The following is a 21,637-nucleotide window of genomic DNA, read 5'->3' as shown; positions in this document are numbered from 1 at the left end:
GATGTTTTTCAGCGGCAGGGACCCAGAGACTAGTCAGGATCGAGGGAAAGATAAAAGGAGAAGAGTACTGAGAGATCCTTGAGGAAAACCTGCTCCTGAGCACTCAGGACCTCAGACGGGCGAAGGTTCACCTTCCAACAGAACAAGGACCCTAAACACACAGCCAAGACAACACAGGAGTGGCTTCGGGACAAGTCTCTGAATGCCCTTGAGTGGCCCAGCCAGAGCCCAGACTTGAACCTGACTGACCATCTCTGGAGAGACCTGAAAATAGCTGTGCAGCGACACTCCCCATCCAACCTGACAGAGCTTGAGAGGATCTGCAGAGAAGAATGGGAGAAACTCCACTAATATAGGTGTGCCAGGCTTGTAGCGTCTTACCCAAGAAGACTGAAGAGGGAAAAAAACAATTTAATACATTTTAGAATAAGGCTGTAATGTAACAAAATGTAGAAAAAGTCAAGGGGTCTGAATATTTTCCGAATGCACTGTCTGCACACACACACACACACACACACACACACACACACACACACACACACACACACACACACACACACACACACACACACACACACACACACACACACACACACACACACACACACACACACACTAACAACTCACAGGCCTATCCTGTCTTCGCGGTCAGCAACAGCAAGCTAATAAAGGTATTTCAGAGCTCCTTAACATATTCATGGTGTGTCGCTTTCTCCATAGTCATATAATAACCCAAAGGCCTAGTTAAACTAGTAACAGTGACTGTTCACTGCCTCTTTCTGGAGCTCAGAGCTGCAGGGTAAATGTGACTGTTCACTGCCTCTTTCTGGAGCTCAGAGCTGCAGGGTAGATGTGACTGTTCACTTTCTCTTTCTGGAGCTCAAAGCTGCAGGGTAAATGTGACTGTTCACTGCCTCTTTCTGGAGCTCAGAGCTGCAGGGTAAATGTGACTGTTCACTGCCTCTTTCTGGAGCTCAGAGCTGCAGGGTAAATGTGACTGTTCACTAACTCTTTCTGGAGCTCAGAGCTCAGTGATGCTGCTGTCATAACTGGTGTTTAATCAAACGTTACAAGGCAACACTGAAGTGCAGTGGTGCCAACTAGAAACATACTTGCTGGCAACTGTAGGTAGGTATCAGCCGTTGTCATGCCAGCTGTTGCCATGAAAGAACATAGACTGATGAAGAGGGACTACTTCCTTGATTGTGCTGTTTGATTACAAATCAAGTGTTGGTCTCGGAGGTCTTGGTTGTTGCTCTCTCTCTCTCTCTCTCTCTCTCTCTCTCTCTCTCTCTCTGTTATTGTAATTCTACAACTGACCTTGTGAAGAATGATTTGAGGTGATGCACCGTTGTTAGAAGAGGGCATATGATAATATACTGTAATGTTTAATTAATTTTGAATGGACCAACTTCAGGAGCCATGCACACACACACACACAGACGCACACCCAGTAATTTCGCTCTTATTCATCATAAATCTGTGGGGTGATGACGAAGACTCAACAATACCCTTTCTCACGCCCTTGACAGGCTGAAGTGAACATGGCCACACAAAAACCTTTGATTATTTTCACTGTAGGAGGGCTTTTTTACATAACATAATAGTACATAACTGACAGATGAGAGCGGTAAACTGAAGTACATAACTGACAGATGAGAGTGGTAAACTGAAGTACATAACTAACAGATGAGAGTGGTAAACTGAAGTACATAACTAACAGATGAGAGTGGTAAACTGAAGTACATAACTGACAGATGAGAGCGGTAAACTGAAGTACATAACTGACAGATGAGAGCGGTAAACTGAAGTACATAACTAACAGATGAGAGTGGTAAACTGAAGTACATAACTAACAGATGAGAGTGGTAAACTGAAGTACATAACTGACAGATAAAAACAGAGGGTTTCGTTCTTGACTCTCTTTTCAGTGGAGGGCTCCACTCACATACGCACACATGCACGCACACACAGCTCAGACAGAACAGAACTGAACAGTTGAAGTATGCACTGAATTATTCAACCCAGCTGATAAAAATAGGTGTTGAAAAGAGGCCCTATTAAATCTGCAGGCGTTAGCGAGTCTCTTAAGTATTCCTGTTGAGGAGAAGGCCATGGTGGTGGTGCTGCTGCTGCTGCCACAGCTCCTAACAACTAGTGATCTCTGACACTGGGCTCGGAAACACTTCATTTAGATAGGCTCTACAGATTATCAGTAACATTTCAACCAACGATCTAACCCTAACCCTCCTTAACCCTAGCACAACCCCCAAGCCCTTATTCTAAACCTAACCCTAACCCTCCTTAACCCTAGCACAACCCCCAAGCCCTTATTCTAAACCTAACCCTAACCCTCCTTAACCCTAGCACAACCCCCAAGCCCTTATTCTAAACCTAACCCTAACCCTCCTTAACCCTAGCACAACCCCCAAGCCCTTATTCTAAACCTAACCCTAACCCTCCTTAACCCTAGCACAACCCCCAAGCCCTTATTCTAAACCTAACCCTAACCCTCCTTAACCCTAGCACAACCCCCAAGCCCTTATTCTAAACCTAACCCTAACCCTCCTTAACCCTAGCACAACCCCCAGGCCCTTATTCTAAACCTAACCCTAACCCTCCTTAACCCTAGCACCCAAGCCCTTATTCTAAACCTAACCCTAACCCTCCTTAACCCTAGCACAAACCCCAAGCCCTTATTCTAAACCTAACCCTAACCCTCCTTAACCCTAGCACAAACCCCAAGCCCTTATTCTAAACCTAACCCTAACCCTCCTTAACCCTAGCACAAACCCCAAGCCCTTATTCTAAACCTAACCCTAACCCTCCTTAACCCTAGCACAAACCCCAGGCCCTTATTCTAAACCTAACCCTAACCCTCCTTAACCCTAGTACAAACCCCAAGCCCTTATTCTAAACCTAACCCTAACCCTCCTTAACCCTAGCACAACCCCCAGGCCCTTATTCTAAACCTAACCCTCCTTAACCCTAGCACAAACCCCAAGCCCTTATTCTAAACCTAACCCTAACCCTCCTTAACCCTAGCACAACCCTCAAGCCCTTATTCTAAACCTAACCCTAACCCTCCTTAACCCTAGCACAAACCCCAAGCCCTTATTCTAAACCTAACCCTAACCCTCCTTAACCCTAGCACAACCCCCAAGCCATTATTCTAAACCTAACCCTAACCCTCCTTAACCCTAGCACAAACCCCAAGCCCTTATTCTAAACCTAACCCTAACCTTAGCAAGCAGTTGCTTATCAACAGATAGTATGACCATCCAGACTAGCCAAATAAAGTCTGACACTGAGCTCTAAGGCTGAGCCTTTGATGAGAAATACATATGTCTGTATGCAGCCTTTTTGCCCTCATTGCTTTCCATTATCTATTCTAATTTGTGATAGCTGAAAGATAATTCCACTGCTGCATGGTTAGCTGGGTGTTGACCTGACGACTGTAAAACTTCCAATTAAACTCAGTCTCAAATAGCCATCCGTCCCTTTAAATAGCTGGGCAACAGTACATATGTCAGCAAATAAACACCCGTTTCAAATAAACGCTGGGTCTAAATGAATTGTTTACGAGGTTACCATGAATGACTGTGACCATGGTTTAACGTTTAATTTATTTGATTTGTTATATTAAATAATTCAGTAATGACTCGAAAAAATGACGGAAATCATCGAGGAACATGCTGACCACACTGTCCGCGTTGCGTGTGCAAGCGTTGCATAATAAATGTAGGCATGCATGTTATTCAATCATTTCATCCAAACTGCTCGCGCACGTCAAAAGGCGTCTGCGCAGCCAGGCGCTAAAATAGAACTTGGATTTATTTTAAACGCTTGACGTGCTGCAAGTCCAGTTGGTGGTGTTAATGCACCTTAAAGTTGGTTGTCAACTGCCATATAAAATTCACAGAAGAAGAAAGACGAACGAGGAGAGATTAATCAAAGAAAACTAACTCGGTTTCCCCCTTTAATATGTGGATTCATTGTCAAATAAGAAAACATACAATTTTGTAAGACTCAAAATAGGTCAAAATTCAGGTAAAATAACAACCCAATGTTAATCTCCCTAGCAACAGCAAGCTAGTTAAATGTCCACAAATGTTTCATTTGTGTTTTGACCTGTCCCCAAATCAATATAATTGGTTCACAGTTGGCTTTGGTATTTTAACCTGCGTGTCATGATACGAGCCTGGTGGGGACAGTCAACATCAATATCCGCACCATGGCGCAAGCGCGCAGCTGGTTTGGTCACCATGGCGCACGCGCGCAGCTGGTTTGGTCACCATGGCGCACGCGCGCAGCTGGTTTGGTCACTATGTAAGAAACGGCTAGCCATGGTCCTGGAGGTTGGCTGCTAACAGCAGAGAACTGTTAGCTAACTGGCAAGCACAAAAACAGTCAAACACTTCGGGAGTAAAGCCCCCCAAAAATCGTCTGATCGCCCTCTAGTGGTGAAAGTAAGAACTGTCAAATGCACAGTCAAAGAGGAAAATAATGATTCTGTCAAGGAATCTTTTTTTTTCTCGTAACAGAGGCTAAATAAATGTGACACAGTGTGTAAATGATAACACATTAGTGAAAGTAAATAAGAAATGTATTAAATTGGTTGTGTGTGATTGTGTGTGCATGCTTGCCTGTGTTTCTGTGTAGGATACTAAATCCTTACTCCAATGATTCATCTGTGTCTCATGAAGAGGAAGTTTGATCTAAAATATTGTTATGATGTAGCGACCCATTCCTCTCCTGTTGATATGTTATGGATGACTACTCAAATCGCTTCCAAATTTCTATTGTGAACCATTCATCAAACTATTATAAAAAAATCTTCATATTTAAGTAATATAAGATAGAACTAGAATTACATCTATATCACTATCCTCGTTTAATTAAAATGTACACAAATGACTAATATGACGATATGTCCGCATTTTTTTTATCAATAGGAGTTCTCAGCGCTTTGAAATGTCACAGTGTGGTTAGCCAGGACCTCCAACAAGTAGTAACATTAACATGATGCCTACTAAGTGCAGTCGCTGTACTCCTAATATACAGGAGAATGATCGCCTTACGGCGAGGATAGCTGTGGAAGTTGGTGGTTGAAGATATCCCTCTAGTGGTGTGGGGGCTGTGCTTTGGCAAAATGGGTGGGGTTATATCCTGTCTGTTTGGCCCTGTCCGGGGGTATCATCGGATGGGGCCACAGTGTCTCCTGACCCCTCCTGTCTCAGCCTCCAGTATTTATGCTGCAGTAGTTTGTGTCGGGGGGCTAGGGTCAGTCTGTTATATCTGGAGTATTTCTCCTGTCTTATCCGGTGTCCTGTATGAATTTAAGTGTGCTCTCTCTAATTCTCTCTTTCTCTCTTTCTTTCTCTCTTTCTTTCTTTCTTTCTTTCTTTCTTTCTTTCTTTCTTTCTTTCTTTCTCTCTTTCTTTCGGAGGACCTGAGCCCTAGGACCATGCCTCAGGACTACCTGGCATGATGACTCCTTGCTGTCCCCAGTCCACCTGGCCGTGCTGCTGCTCCAGTTTCAACTGTTCTGCCTGCGGCTATGGAACCCTGACCTGTTCACCGGACGTGCTACCTGTCCCAGACCTGCTGTTTTCAACTCTCTAGAGACAGCAGGAGCGGAAGAGATACTCTCAATGACCGGCTATGAAAAGCCAACTGACATTTACTCCTGAGGTGCTGACCTGTTGCACCCTCGAAACTACTGTGATTATTATTATTTGACCATGCTGGTCATTTATTTATTTCAAACATCTTGGCCATGTTCTGTTATAATCTCCACCCGGCACAGCCAGAAGAGGACTGGCCACCCCTCATTGCATGGTTCCTCTCTAGGTTTCTTCCTAGGTTTTGGCCTTTCTATGGAGTTTTTCCTAGCCAACGTGCTTCTACACCTGCATTGCTTGCTGTTTGGGGTATTAGGCTGGGTTTCTGTACAGCACTTTTATATATTAGCTGATGTAAGAAGGGCTTTATAAATCAATTTGATTTGATGATGAGGAGTTGTTATGAGCATGGTTTAACCTTCAGCTGTTTCCATGCTGGTTAATGTGTCTTGATGTGTCTGTTCTGTTCCCTCGGGTGGTTACTGGTAAACAGCCAGTCAGAGCCAGGGAGAGGGCAAGGAGCTATGTGCCACAGCCCAAAGGGAAAAGGGGGAGGGGAGCAGAGAAATTGAGGGGGGAGGTGGAGATGGGAGAGGGAAACAAGAGAGAGAGAGGTGGAAAGGAGAGAGAGAGAGTAAGACCAAAATAATGGTGTTCCAAAAAAGGTCCAGTCGCCAGGACCACAAATACAAATTCCATCTAGACACCGTTGCCCTAGAGCACACAAACAACTATACATACCTTGGCCTAAACATCAGTGCCACAGGTAACTTCCACAAAGCTGTGAAATATCTGAGAGACAAGGCAAGAAGGGCATTCTATGCCATCAAAAGGAACATAAAATGCAACACACCAATTAGGATCTGGCTAAAAAGACTTGAGTCAGTTATAGAACCCATTGCCCTTTATGGTTGTGAGGTCTGGGGTCCGTTCACCTACCAAGAATTCACTAAATGGGACAAACACCAAATTGAGACTCTGCATGCAGAATTCTGCAAAAATATCCTGTATACAACGTAAAACACCAGTAAATGCATGCAGAGCAGAATTAGGCCGATACCCGCTAATTATCAAAATCCAGAAAATAGCCGTTAAATTCTACAACCACCTAAAGGGTAGCCTAGTGGTTAGAGCGTTGGACTAGTAACCGAAAGGTTGCAAGTTCAAATCCCCGAGCTGACAAGGTACAAATCTGTCGTTCTGCCCCTGAACAGGCAGTTAACCCACTGTTCCTAGGCCGTCATTGAAAATAAGAATTTGTTCTTAACTGACTTGCCTAGTAAAATAAAGGTAAAAAATAAATAAAAATAAAATAAAAAAGGAAGCGATTCCCAAACCTTCCATAACAAAGCCATCACCTACAGAGAGATGAACCTGGAGAAGAGTCCCCTAAGCAGCTGGTCCTGTGGCTCTGTTCACAAACACAAACAGACCCCACAGAGCCCCAGGACAGCAACACAATTAGACCCAACTAAATCATGAGAAAACGAAAAGATAATTACTTCACACATTGGAAAGAATTAACAACAAAAAAACAGAGCAAACTAGAATGATATTTGGCCCTAAACAGAGAGTACACAGTGGCAGAATATCTGACCACTGTGACTGACCCAAACTTAAGGAAAGCTTTGACTTAAGGAAAGCTTTGACTATGTACAGACTCAGTGAGCATAGCCTTGCTATTGAGAAAGGCCGCTGTAGACAGACCTGATTTTGATAAACTCCCATATCTACTGGGTGAAATACCGCAGTGTGCCATCACTGCAGCAAGATTTGTGACCTGTTGCCACAGGAAAAGGTCAATCAGTGAAGAACAAACACCATTGGAAATACAACCCATATTTATGCTTATTTATTTTCCCTTTTGTACTTTAACCATTTGTACATCACTACAACACTGTATATATAACCAATATGACATCGGTAATGTCTTTATTCTTTTGGAACTTCTGTGAGTGTAATGTTTACTGTTAATTTTTATTGTTTATTTAACTTTTGTATATTATAACTGCTTCACTTGCTTCGCCAATGTTAACATATGTTTCCCATGCCAATAAAGCCCCTTGAATTGAATTGAGAAAGAGGTGGTAAGGAGAGAGAGAGAGAGAGAGAGAGAGAGAGAGAGAGAGAGGTGGTAAGGAGAGAGAGAGAGAGAGAGAGAGAGGTAGAGAGAGAGAGGTAGAGAGAGAGAGAGAGAGAGAGAGAGAGAGAGAGAGAGAGAGAGGTAGAGAGAGAGAGAGAGGTAGAGAGAGAGAGAGAGAGAGAGAGGTAGAGAGAGAGAGAGAGAGGTGGTAAGGAGAGAGAGAGAGAGAGGTAGAGAGAGGGAGAGAGAGAGAGAGCGGGGTGGTAATGAGAGAGAGAGAGAGAGAGAGAGAGAGAGGTGGCAAGGAGAGAGAGAGAGAGGTAGAGAGAGAGAGAGAGAGAGGTAGAGAGAGAGAGGTAGAGAGAGAGAGAGAGAGGTAGAGAGAGAGAGAGAGGTAGAGAGAGAGAGAGAGAGAGAGAGAGAGAGAGGTAGAGAGAGAGAGAGAGAGAGAGAGGTGGTAAGGGGAGAGAGAGAGAGAGGTGGTAAGGAGAGAGAGAGAGGTGGTAAGGAGAGAGAGAGAGGTGGTAAGGAGAGAGAGGAGGTGGTAAGGAGAGAGAGAGGTAGAGGTGGTAAGGAGAGAGAGAGAGGTGGTAAGGAGAGAGAGAGAGAGAGAGGTGGTAAGGAGAGAGAGAGAGAGATGTGGTAAGGAGAGAGAGAGAGAGGTGGTAAGGAGAGAGAGAGAGAGGTGGTAAGGAGAGAGAGAGGTAGAGAGAGGTGGTAAGGAGAGAGAGAGAGGTGGTAAGGAGAGAGAGAGAGAGAGGTGGTAAAGGAGAGAGAGAGGTAGAGAGATGTGGTAAGGAGAGAGAGAGAGAGAGAGGTGGTAAGGAGAGAGAGAGAGAGAGAGAGAGAGGTGGTAAGGAGAGAGAGAGAGAGAGAGAGGTGGTAAGGAGAGAGAGAGAGAGAGAGAGAGGTGGTAAGGAGAGAGAGAGAGAGAGAGGTGGTAAGGAGAGAGAGAGAGAGAGGTGGTAAGGAGAGAGAGAGCGGGGTGGTAAGGAGAGAGAGAGAGGTAGAGAGAGGTAGAGAGAGAGAGAGAGAGAGAGAGAGAGAGAGAGGTGGGAAGGAGAGAGAGAGAGAGATGGGAAGGAGAGAGAGAGAGAGAGAGAGAGAGGGAGAGAGAGAGATGGGAATGACAAAGGGATACTGAGAGGGGGAAGAAGAAAGGGGAAGGGAGAGCGGGAGGAGGAGGAAAGGTAGGGAGATGGCTGTGTGGAAAGAGCTATAACCAGAGAGTGAAAGAGGAAAAAAAGAACAAGCGAGAGAGGGAGGGAGGGAGGGAGGGAGGGAGGGAGGGAGGGAGGGAGGGAGGGAGGGAGGGAGGGAGGGAGGGAGGGAGGGAGGGAGGGAGGGAGGGAGGGAGGGAGGGAGGGAGAAGGGGAAACCTGGCAGGTCAGGCAGGGAAATTGCAGTGGTAGGATTTATTGCTTCAAGTGTAATTGGCTTCAACCTGTCCTCAGAGAAAATCTGTCGAAGTCTTTCCCAGGTTCGCCTGGGCCGTTGTCTTGAGAACAGGTTGTTCATTCTGTGGTTCCTAGGTGCTTGCCTGGTGCATTGTCTAGTGACACAGTGATGGGGAAACACAAAGGAAACATCCCTATTCTCATTAACCCACGGGAATGAACAGAACAAGTTCATAACAGGAACACCCCTACTGCAGCTGGACCACTGTATTATCTTAGCTTATACCATGGCATTGTTGAATACTCCTTTCTGATTGTCTTGAAGGGCATTTTAGAGTGTGCATTATTTCCCTATAACACACGTTATATTTGCACGGTAGAATACAATGGCTGCAGTTTAATTTTACAATTTGGGTCCTTGAAAATTGCTTTGTAAGTCCCATGTATTATAATTATAGTTTTTGATGTATAATGTGTACTCATTAAAAACATGCAGAAATAGGCTACAGTAATGTACTGTATATTTGCACCAATATTTACCAGTCACTCCCTGCGTAACTATACCAAGTTATACAGTGAGGTCCGAAATGATTGACACGCTTGATAAAGATTAGCAATAATGACTGTATAAAATAATTCATTCTAATACTGACTTTGTATTCTCAAAAATAAATGGGAAATTATATAATTTTATACTTATACAATTGTTCAGTGAAAGACATTTTATTTAACAATAATCTTTTCTCAAGAAGGTAGGGGTCAAAATGATTGAAACCCTTAGAAATAAAGTAGTCAAAAGTTTAGTATTTGGTCCCATATTCCTGGCACGCAATGACTACATCAAGCTTGTGGCTCTACAAACTCGATGGCTCTATTTGCAGTTTGTTGTTGGTTGTGTTTCAGATTGATTTGTGCCCAATATAAATGAATAGTAAACAATGTATTGTGTCATTTTGGAATCACTTTTACTGTAAATAAGAATACAATTAAATCAAATCAAATGTATTAGTATAGCCCTTCGTACATCAGCTGATATCTCAAAGTGCTTTACAGAAACCCAGCCTAAAACCCCAAACAGCAAGCAATGCAGGTGTTGAAGCACATTGGCTAGGAAAAACTCCCTAGAAAGGCCAAAACCTAAGAAGAAACCTAGAGAGGAACCAGGCTATGAGGGGTGGCCAGTCTTCTTCTGGCTGTGCTGGGTGGAGATTATAACAGAACATGGCCAAGATGTTCAAATGTTCAGAAATGTCCAGCATGGTCAAATAATAGGTCTGGGACAGGTAGCACGTCTGGTGAACAGGTCAGGATTCCATAGCCGCAGGCAGAACAGTTGAAACTGGAGCAGCAGCATGGCCAGGTGGACTGGGGACAGCAAGGAGTCATCATGCCAGGTAGTCCTGAGGCATGGTCCTACGGCTCAGGTCCTCCGAGAGAGAGAAAGAAAGTGAGAAAGAGAAAATTAGAGAGAGCATACTTAAATTCACACAGGACACCGGATAAGACAGGAGAAGTACGCCAGATATAACAAACTGACCCCAGCCCCCCGACACATAAACTACTGCAGCATAAATACTGGAGGCTGAGACAGGAGGGGTCAGGAGACACTGTGGCAATGTTTCTTAAAACTTCTACATTAATGTGGATGCTTCCATGATTACCGATAATCCTTCATGAATTGTAAATAATGATGAGTGAGAAAGTTACAGAGAGTAACAGAGAAAGATCATATTCCCAAGACATGCTGACCTCTCACTATTCCCAATAACAGGATTCGTTCAGGATTATCTGTAATAATGGGAGCATCCATGCAAGGAATATGGGACCTAATACTCAATTTTGGACTACTTTGTTTATAAGAATCCTTACAGGTGTCATTAGGGGTGTCTGGGGCAGCAGGTAGCCTTGTGGTTAGAGCGTTGGACTTTGAGGTTAGAGTTTAGAGCGTTGGACTTTGCGGTTAGAGGTTAGAGCGTTGGACTTTGCGGTTAGAGTTTAGAGCGTTGGACTTTGCGGTTAGAGTTTAGAACGTTGGACTTTGCGGTTAGAGGTTAGAGCGTTGGACTTTGCGGTTAGAGGTTAGAGCGTTGGACTTTGAGGTTAGAGCGTTGGACTTTGCGGTTAGAGGCTAGAGCGTTGGACTTTGCGGTTAGAGGTTAGAGCGTTGGACTTTGCGGTTAGAGTTTAGAGCGTTGGACTTTGCGGTTAGAGTTTAGAGCGTTGGACTTTGCGGTTAGAGTTTAGAACGTTGGACTTTGCGGTTAGAGGTTAGAGCGTTGGACTTTGCGGTTAGAGGTTAGAGCGTTGGACTTTGAGGTTAGAGCGTTGGACTTTGCGGTTAGAGGCTAGAGCGTTGGACTTTGCGGTTAGAGGTTAGAGCGTTGGACTTTGCGGTTAGAGTTTAGAGCGTTGGACTTTGCGGTTAGAGGTTAGAGCGTTGGACTTTGCGGTTAAATGTTAGAGCGTTGGACTTTGCGGTTAGAGGTTAGAGCGTTGGACTTTGCGGTTAGAGTTTAGAGCGTTGGACTTTGCGGTTAGAGGTTAGAGCGTTGGACTTTGCGGTTAGAGTTTAGAGCGTTGGACTTTGCGGTTAGAGTTTAGAGTGTTGGACTTTGCGGTTAGAGGTTAGAGTGTTGGACTTTGCGGTTAGAGGTTAGAGTGTTGGACTTTGCGGTTAGAGGTTAGAGCGTTGGACTCTTGTGTTGCAAGATCAACTCCCCGAGCTGACAAGGTAAAAATCTGTCGTTCTGCACCTGAACAAGGCAGTTAACCTACTATTCCTAGGCCGTCATTCAAAATAAGAATTTGTTCTTAACTGACTTGCCTAGTTAAATAAAGGTATATAAAAAAGAGGGGTGTCAATCATTTTGACCCCTACCTTTTTGAGAAGAAAAAAATATTACTCTGAGCAATTGTATTATAATAAAATAATATAATTTTCCCTTTTCTTTTGCATAAAATATAGGTCAGTATTTTGAATTATTTATTTGATACAGTCATTATTGCTCATCTTTATCACAGCCATGATTCAAGGCTACTTTTGTACTCACATACCGTATTATTCTATCAATGTCATTTCACAACCCACTGAAGCAAGGAAACAAGCTTTCTCAAACTAGACGTATTGTTCATCTCGCTGCAGTAGACGTCGGGACATTCTATCTCATTGTATCGGCTAACAGATAGAATATTAGTTAGTGTAATCAACAATACAATCTTCTATTTCTATATGTATCATAGATGTAGTCTCACATGCTCCTTGTTTTTAATGACGGATTTGATCACAGAGAATCATCATTATACCGAAGCATTTCTGTACAACATTAGTTCCGCCTCTAAAATAAAAGCGTGACATAGTCATTCCAGAGAGGGTTCCCTGGCAAGCACAGTACTGTGTGTGTTCCCTACCTCCTCACACTCCCGCCTCTTCCCTCCCTTCTCCAGTCCTCACTCCACCCGCCACTGCAGTGCGATTCTCCTCTCCCTGACAGGCACCAGCATTCACAAACCCACACTGCAGACCAGGCACACTGGTCCAGAATACCAATCAGAGAGAGAGAAAGAAATCACACAGTTCAGAAATAGGGATTCTCCTTCTCTCCCTGTGTGAAAGGGTAGAGGGAGCGAAGGAGGGGAGGCGGGGTGCTGAAGACACAATGTCGTCTGTTCAAGGTGTGCCGCTGTGGCTGCACGGGACTGCCTGCCACACCCACTCTAGTCAGGTGACGCAGACAGCTCTTTCTGCTTGTCTTGATCAGATTATTGACTGCTTTCTGTAAATGGGCCCAGGGTCATTGACTGGGAATGGGATGGGCAGGCTAGGCTGGGACAGGGATAGGGACTTCTGCACCATCTCCTATTCTGCAGCATTTCCAGAAAGATAGGTGGGTGTGGCCGCATGGTCACAGATGAGCCTTGTGTTCCGCTCTGGGCCAATTGCAGGGCCCAAGGCTGTCCTTGAGATGATCTAGGATAAATCCAGGGGTATCCTCTCTCTCAGATATATTACAGTGGTGGCAGCGTTAGGTGGGAATGGAAACGAGGTGTAATAAAATAGCTTAGTTTCCAGTTACTCTGCTGGCATTTAGAGGGTAGACTGGGTACCAGTCTGTTTAGTTATCATTCCACTCCTTGTCATGCTAAACAAACTGGCATTTATGCAGTCTTTGGTATATGATACGGAGTACAAAGTGTGGAACATTAGCTAAACAGACTGGTACCCAGGCTAGGAGGAGGGGGCCTTGGGGAAAACATGTATAAATGCATCCACAGTATGTTTAAACATGTATAAATGCATCCACAGTATGTTTAAACATGTATAAATGCATCCACAGTGTGTTTAAACATGTATAAATGCATCCACAGTGTGTTTAAACATGTATAAATGCATCCACCATATGTTTAAACATGTATAAATGCATCCACGGTATGTTTAAACATGTATAAATGCATCCACAGTATGTTTAAACATGTATAAATGCATCCACAGTATGTTTAAACATGTATAAATGCATCCACAGTATGTTTAAACATGTATAAATGCATCCACAGTATGTTTAAACATGTATAAATGCATCCACAGTATGTTTATACATGTATAAATGCATCCACAGTATGTTTATACATGTATAAATGCATCCACAGTATGTTTAAACATGTATAAATGCATCCATCAGTCAAAATCTGATGATTTGATGATATTAGGATGAAACCAGATCAAAAGTATGTGTACACCTACTTGTCGAACATCTAATTTCAAAATCATGGGCATTAATATGGAATTGGTCTCCCCTTTGCTGCTATAACAGCCTCCGCTCTTCTGGGAAAGCTTTCCACTAGATGTTGGAACATTGCTACGGGCACTTGCTTCCATTCAGCCACAAGAGCATTAGTGAGGTCGGGAACGGATATTGGGCGATTGGGCCTGGCTCGCAGTCACCATTCCAAAGGTGTTCGATGGGGTTGAGATCAGGGCTCTGTGTAGGCTACTCAAGTTCTTCCACACCGATCTCGACAAACCATCTGCATGGACCTCACTTTGTGTACGGAGCATTGTCATGCTGAAACAGGAAAGGGCCTTTTCTCCCAATTGGAATCATCTAGAATGTCATTGTATGCTGTAGCATTAAGATTTCCCTTCACTGGAACAAAGAGGCATAGCCCAAACCATGAAAATCAGCCCCAGACCATTATTCCGTCAAACCTTACAGTTGGCACTATGCATTGGGGGCAGGTAGCATTCTCCTGGCATCCACCAAACCTAGATTAGTCCATCGGACTGCCAGATGGTGAAGCGTGATTCATCAATCCAGAGAACGCGTTTTCACTGCTCCTGAGTCCAATGGTGGCAAGCTTTACACCACTCCAACTGACGCTTGGCATTGCGCATGGTGATCTTAGGCTTGTGTGCAGCTCCTCGGCCATGGAAACCCCCTTCATGAAGCTCCCGACCAACAGTTATTGTGCTGAAGTTGCTTCCAGAGGCATTTTGGAATTCAGAAGTGAGTGTTGCAACCGAGGACAGATTCATTATAAGCGCTACACGCTTCAGCCCTCGGCGCTCCTGTTTTGTGGACTTGTGTGGCCTAGATGTTTCCACTTCACAATAACAGCGCTTACAGTTGACCAGGGCAGTTCTAGCAGGGAAGAAATTTGACAAACTGACTTGTTGGAAAGGTGGCATCCTATTACAGTGCCACGTCATTGAGCTCTTCAGTACTGGCCATTCTACTGCAAATGTTTGTCTGTGGAGATTGCATGGCTGTGTGCTCAATTTTATACACCTGTCAGCAACGGGTGCGGCTGAAAAAGCCAAATTCACTGATTTGAAGGGGTATCAAGATAATTTTGGCCGTGTAGTGTATTATGACCAAAGTATGAAAATTTACTGTTACTTCTACATTGATAAAGTTTGATCATAAAGTTACTGTTCTCCTCCCCCATGTCAAACACTTGGATTCAGGAGGGCGGGATTATTAAGGGGATAGGGTGTTATCAACTCCCATTTTAACATGATATTCTCTTACCTAATTTAAATAAGTACCTGCATGTAACCAACATCGGAGAAAGGCGTGTTTGTAGAGGGGCGTGATTTATATAGCTACAAAATTTGCCTGTTGGGTGTCAGCAAATATAATTAAAAGTTTACCCTATTAATCTATGGAAAAGATACGTATGTCTCCCCTTGCATCTGAGTCTGGTGTTGTATAGTTACTGTCTAGCTAGGTCTTCAGCCGGCATGGAACACAAGGTGGAGAAAGGGTCATTCAAAACTCTGACGCAGTAGTCATGTCAACACATCCATCAGTGCTGCTGTGAACCGCATCAAAAGAGCCAAACGGGAGATGTATGAAAAAAACAAAAACATTTCAAAGAGCTGTCAGTCAAGGCGAGCTCATGAATATAAGCTCCCCGCCCACTCAGCCTGGCTTTTCAAACTTCCTGGTGGGACAGGGGAAAAAAAACAGGATTAGTAAATATGAAGAAGATGTGCTCACCAATGGATGCAGGAGGCTTTACCAGATGCTACACTGTACAATTTATCATTTGAAATGGCTAAATTGGCGAAGCATTGGGGCAAAGGGACACTGGCTTGGATTGGATAACAATAGAACGGGAAGTTATCCTTTCACCCCTGTTGATATTTTGTCACGTAGTCTTACAGGGCAGAGGTCTGTTGATATTTTGTCACGTAGTCTTACAGGGCAGAGGTCTGTTGATATTCTGTCACGTAGTCTTACAGGGGAGAGGTCTGTTGACATTCTGTCACGTAGTCTTACAGGGGAGAGGTCTGTTGATATTCTGTCACATAGTCTTACAGGGGAGAGGTCTGTTGATATTCTGTCACATAGTCTTACAGGGGAGAGGTCTGTTGATATTCTGTCACATAGTCTTACAGGGGAGAGGTCTGTCGATATTCTGTCACGTAGTCTTACAGGGGAGAGGTTTGTCGATATTCTGTCACGTAGTCTTACAGGGGAGGGGTCTGTCGATATTCTGTCACGTAGTCTTACAGGGGAGAGGTCTGTTGATATTCTGTCACTTAGTCTTACAGGGGAGAGGTCTGTTGATATTCTGTCACGTAGTCTTACAGGGAGAGGTCTGTCAATATTCTGTCACGTAGTCTTACAGGGGAGAGGTCTGTCGATATTCTGTCACGTAGTCTTACAGGGGAGAGGTCTGTCGATATTCTGTCACGTAGTCTTGCAGGGGAGAGGTCTGTCAATATTCTGTCACTTAGTCTTACAGGGGAGAGGTCTGTTGATATTCTGTCACGTAGTCTTACAGGGGAGAGGTCTGTCGATATTCTGTCACGTAGTCTTACAGGGGAGAGGTCTGTTGATATTCTGTCACGTAGTCTTACAGGGGAGAGGTCTGTCGATATTCTGTCACATAGTCTTACAGGGGAGAGGTCTGTTGATATTCTGTCACGTAGTCTTACAGGGGAGAGGTCTGTCGATATTCTGTCACTTAGTCTTACAGGGGAGAGGTCTGTTGATATTCTGTCATGTAGTCTTACAGGAGAGAGGTCTGTTGTTATTCTGTCACGTAGTCTTACAGGGGAGAGGTCTGTTGATATTCTGTCACGTAGTCTTACAGGGGAGAGGTCTGTTGATATTCTGTCACGTAGTCTTACAGGGGAGAGGTCTGTCGATATTCTGTCACGTAGTCTTACAGGGGAGAGGTCTGTTGATATTCTGTCACGTAGTCTTACAGGGGAGAGGTCTGTTGATATTCTGTCACTTAGTCTTACAGGGGAGAGGTCTGTTGATATTCTGTCACGTAGTCTTACAGGGGAGAGGTCTGTTGAAACTCCCAACCCAATTTTGTTGCACTCAAAAGAGGTGTGGAGAACAGTACAGAAGATATGTGGAATTTCACATCTAAAACAAGGATACTCATCATTGTGGCAGAATCCTAGGCTACAGATAGGAAGAAGTCTGTGTACTGGAAACAGTGGTTAATGAAAGGAATTCATACTATAGGTGATCTGAACATTGAAGATGTTTTAATGTCATACTCAGATTTGGTACAAAAATATGAAGTGGGAGAACACAGATATTTCTGGAAATATTTACAAATGAGAGAAAGTTTGTTAACCGGGTATCAACAAAATCCAGGAAAGAACCCAATAGCTGAGTATTTGGAATTACCCAAACATAAAGCAGACATGTTTTGCTCAATATTTAGTCATCTGCAGAGTAAAGACTGTAAAAACATCAGAACAATATGTCAAATTGACCTTAAGTGTGAAATTGAAGATGAGACCTGGTTGAAGATCTTGTCCAGCTCAGGGAGGAACATACGGGAAGTCAGGAGGAGACTTACTCAATATAAGATACTTTTTGGACCCCAACAAGGCTTTAGAAGATGTGACTGACCAACAGTTGTCTGTGTTGGAAATGCCAAAAAGACACTGGGACATCTTTTACTCACAATATGGGAATGTACATTAATGCTACCTTGCTAGAAGGATGTTTTGCAATATTTCGAGGAATGTTTGGGGTTAACAACTCCAGTTTCACAGAGAATATGTCTCTTGGGCGATAGAACAGAGTTACCTAATGTAACAAATGATCACTGTTGGTATGGTTACTGCAGCTAGAGTATGGTCATGCCACTCCTACTCTGAAACAGTGAATAGAATTAATGTTGGAGGAAGCATCTTATGAACAAATGCTTGTTAGGATCACTGGTAGAAATGACAATGGACACATTTTATTTTTCATGTTTCTAAGACTGGGAGGTGATGACTTCTGCTTGTGAATCCATGTAGTTTTGTGTTGTAGCTTGTGAGATGCTGTTTGACTGTGTGCTGTGTTGTGGCTTGTGAGATGCTGTTTGACTGTGTGCTGTGTTGTAGCTTGTGAGATGCTGTTTGACTGTGTGCTGTGTTGTAGCTTGTGAGATGCTGTTTGACTGTGTGCTGTGTTGTGGCTTGTGAGATGCTGTTTGACTGTGTGCTGTGTTGGAGGATATGTCTGGATGTCATGCTCAATGTTTTTATGCTGTGCAATGTTTTATTTGTTTGTTTGTGGAAAAAATAAAAAAATAAATCCAACTTTAATAAGAACAAAAGAAGGATTGCATGGCCAGGCAAGGGATACGTTATGTAATATTTTGACACGTTTAAGGCGTATTAAAGTGTATTATATAAGAGGGAAAAAAATGCTGATTTGAATGTCATTGAGAAAACAGAGAAATGTGAAAGATTTTTTTTACGCAAAGCGCCTTTCTGAATTTAAAAGTAATCCTTGAAGTAATCATCTAGGTTTTCAAAAGTATCTGTAATCTGATTACAATACTTTTGCTGGTAATGTAAAGGATTACAGTAACCGTTATTTTGTAATCCCTTACATGTAACGGCTTACATGTAATCCGTTACTCCCCAACCCTGCTAACCAGGGCTAGGACATTATCTGCATCTATATACTGGTCAAAACTACAGCTATCTGTAATGATTGATCATACATAAATGATGGACTCATCTCCTAATACAATGCTCGATCTTAATGCTCAATCATACAATAACAACACCAATCACCCAACTGAAAAGAGGACTATCTCCCCCAGCGGTATCTGAAATCTCTCACTCTGGTAAAAGAAAGGTTCAATAAGCCAGTCAGGCCATGGCAAACTGGCATAAGCAAATATTAAACTCTCTGGCATAATTAAGAGATGCACCTCGGGACTCCACTTTGTGTGAGTCAGACACACACACACACACACACATACACACACACACACATACGCACACATACACACACACACATACACACACACACACACACACACACACACACACACACACACACACACACACACACACACACACACACACACACACACACACACACACACACACACACACACACACACATACATACATAAACAAATCCCAATCCAATCGAACAAAGACAGTCAATTGTGGACTGGCTCGGTCGGTGAGCGGAAAATAAAAATTGAAATTATGGGGCTTTATTATCTGTTTATCTTGACGTGAACGGCCTAGAAATGCACCGAAAAAGCTGTTTGTTTTCATCAAAACAAAGATGGGTGCCCGAAGGTCTCCTAGCTTCTTCTTCTTCTAGATGGTTATGCAACACAAAACACATGGTGGAATTGGATTTGTTTCATTGGTCAATGGAGCCACAGGTTACATAATAATACACAGTAGTGCTCATCAAACCAAACATTATTTGTCACATGCGCCAAATACAACAGGTATTCAATTTCACCTTACCGTGAAATGCTTACTTACAGGCCCTTAACCAACAATGCAGTTCAAGAAAGATCACGGCAAGTTGTGATACAGCCCGGGATTGAACCAGGGTCTATAGTGACACCTCTAGCACTGAGATGCAGTGCCTCAAACCCTTGTGCCACCTGTTCGCCCCAGATTTTCCTGCTGTCCACGATCAGCTCCTTTGTCTTGTTCCCATTGAGGGAGGGGACTAAGCACACACCCCTGAGGGGTCCCAGTGTTGAGGATCAGTGTGGCAGACGTGTTGTTGCCTACCCTTACCACCTGGGGGCGGCCCGTCAGGAAGTCCAGGATCCAGCTGCAGAGGGAGGTATTTAGTCCCATAGTCCTTAGCTTAGTGTTGAGCTTTGTGGACACTATGGTGTTGAACGCTGAGCTTTAGTCAATGAACAGCATTCTTACATAGGGGAATTTGCCCAGGTGGGAAAGGGCAGTGTGGAGTGCGATTGAGATTGCGTCATCTGTGGATCTGTTGGGGCGGTATGCGAATTGGAGTGGGTCTAGTGTGTTCAGGATGATGGTGTTGATGTGAGTACACATCCTGGTAATCCGTCTAGCCCTGCGGCTTTGTGAATGTTGACCTGTTTAAAGGTCGTGCTCACATTGGCTACAGAAACCGTTATCAAACAGTTGTCCGGAACAGCTCTCATGCATGCTTCAGTGTTGCTTGCCTCAAATCGCATTTAGCTCATCTTGTAGGCTCACGTCATTGGGCAGCTTGCGACTGGGTTTCCCATTGTAGTCCGTAATAGTTTTTAAGCCCTGCCACATCCGACGAGCGACAGAGCCGGTGTAGTAGGATTCAATCTTAATCCTGTAATGACGCTTTGCATGTTTGATGGTTTGTCTGAGCGCATAGTGTCCCACAACTTGAAATGCGGATGTTGCCTGTAATCCATGGCATCTGGTTAGGATATATATGTACGGTCACTGTGGGGATGACGTTGTCGATGCACTTATTGATGAAGCCAATGACTGAGGTGGTATACTCCTCAATGCCATTGGATGAATCCCGGAGTATATTCCAGTCTATGCTAGCAAAACAGTCATGTAGCGTAGCATCTGCATCATCTGACCACTTCCGTATTTAGCGAGATACTGGGACTTCCTGCTTTAGTTTTTGCTTGTAAGCAGTAATCAGGAGGATATAATTATGGTTAGATTTGCCAAATGAGGGCGAGGGAGAGCTTTGTATACGTCTCTGTGTGTGGACTAAAGGTGGTCAAGAGTTTTATCCCTCTGATTGCACATGTGACATGCTGGTAGAAATGAGGTAAAACGGATTTAAGACTTCTTCGGGATCCGTGTCCCTTTCACGGGACAGTTGAGCTAACTTAGGCTAATGCAATTAGCATGAGGTTGTAAATAACAAGAACATTTCCCAGGACATAGACATATCTGATATTGGCAAAAAGCTCAAATTCTTGTTAATCTAACTGCACTGTCCAATTTAAAGTAACTATTACAGTGAAAGAATACCATGCCATTGTTTGAGAAAGCACAATTTTGAACATGAAAAGTTGTTTATAAACAAATTAGGCACATTTGGGCAGTCTTGATACAACATTTTGAACCGAAATACAATGGTTCATTGGGTCAGTCTAAAACTTTGAACATACACTGCTGCCATCTGGTGGCCAAAATCTAAATTGCAACGGGGCTAGAATAATACATTATGGCCTTTCTCTTGCATTTCAAAAATGATGGTACAAAAAAATACAAAAAAGGGGTTGTTTTTTGTTCCATCCCCTATGCTTATGGTAGGTGTAGGTAGCTATTTAGGTGTAGGTAGCTGTTTCCCTCTACCTCTCATTTCTCTCTACCTTTAGTCCTCTCTTCATCCTTCTTTCTCTCTACCTTTTCTCGCTCTCCTTCCCTCTCTACCTCTCTGCACCATTCTCACTCACAGGAGGTTGGTGGCACCTTAATTGGGGAGGATGGGCTGGTGGTAATGGCTGGAGCTGAATAAGTGGAATGTTATTAAATACATCAAACACATGGTTTCCATGGTTACCTCCAGGTGTTTGATGCCATTCCATTTGCTCCATTGTGGCCATTATTATGAGCCGTCCTCCCCTCAGCAGCCTCCTGTGCTCTCACTGTACCTCTCTCCCTCAATCACCCTCTCTCTCCCTCTCTCTGTAGTTTCTCCCATTTTATCCTTTAATATCATTATAGAATAGCCATTTAGGTGTGTATGAGAAACACATCATAGACAGTAACTGTAGAAAGATGTTCTATTTGATCACGATAACCTGATCTAACCATT

The sequence above is a fragment of the Oncorhynchus masou genome, chromosome 16 (assembly GCF_036934945.1).
Source record: "Oncorhynchus masou masou isolate Uvic2021 chromosome 16, UVic_Omas_1.1, whole genome shotgun sequence".
Lineage (NCBI taxonomy): Eukaryota > Metazoa > Chordata > Actinopteri > Salmoniformes > Salmonidae > Oncorhynchus > Oncorhynchus masou.
Note: the sequence above shows the minus strand (reverse complement) of the source record.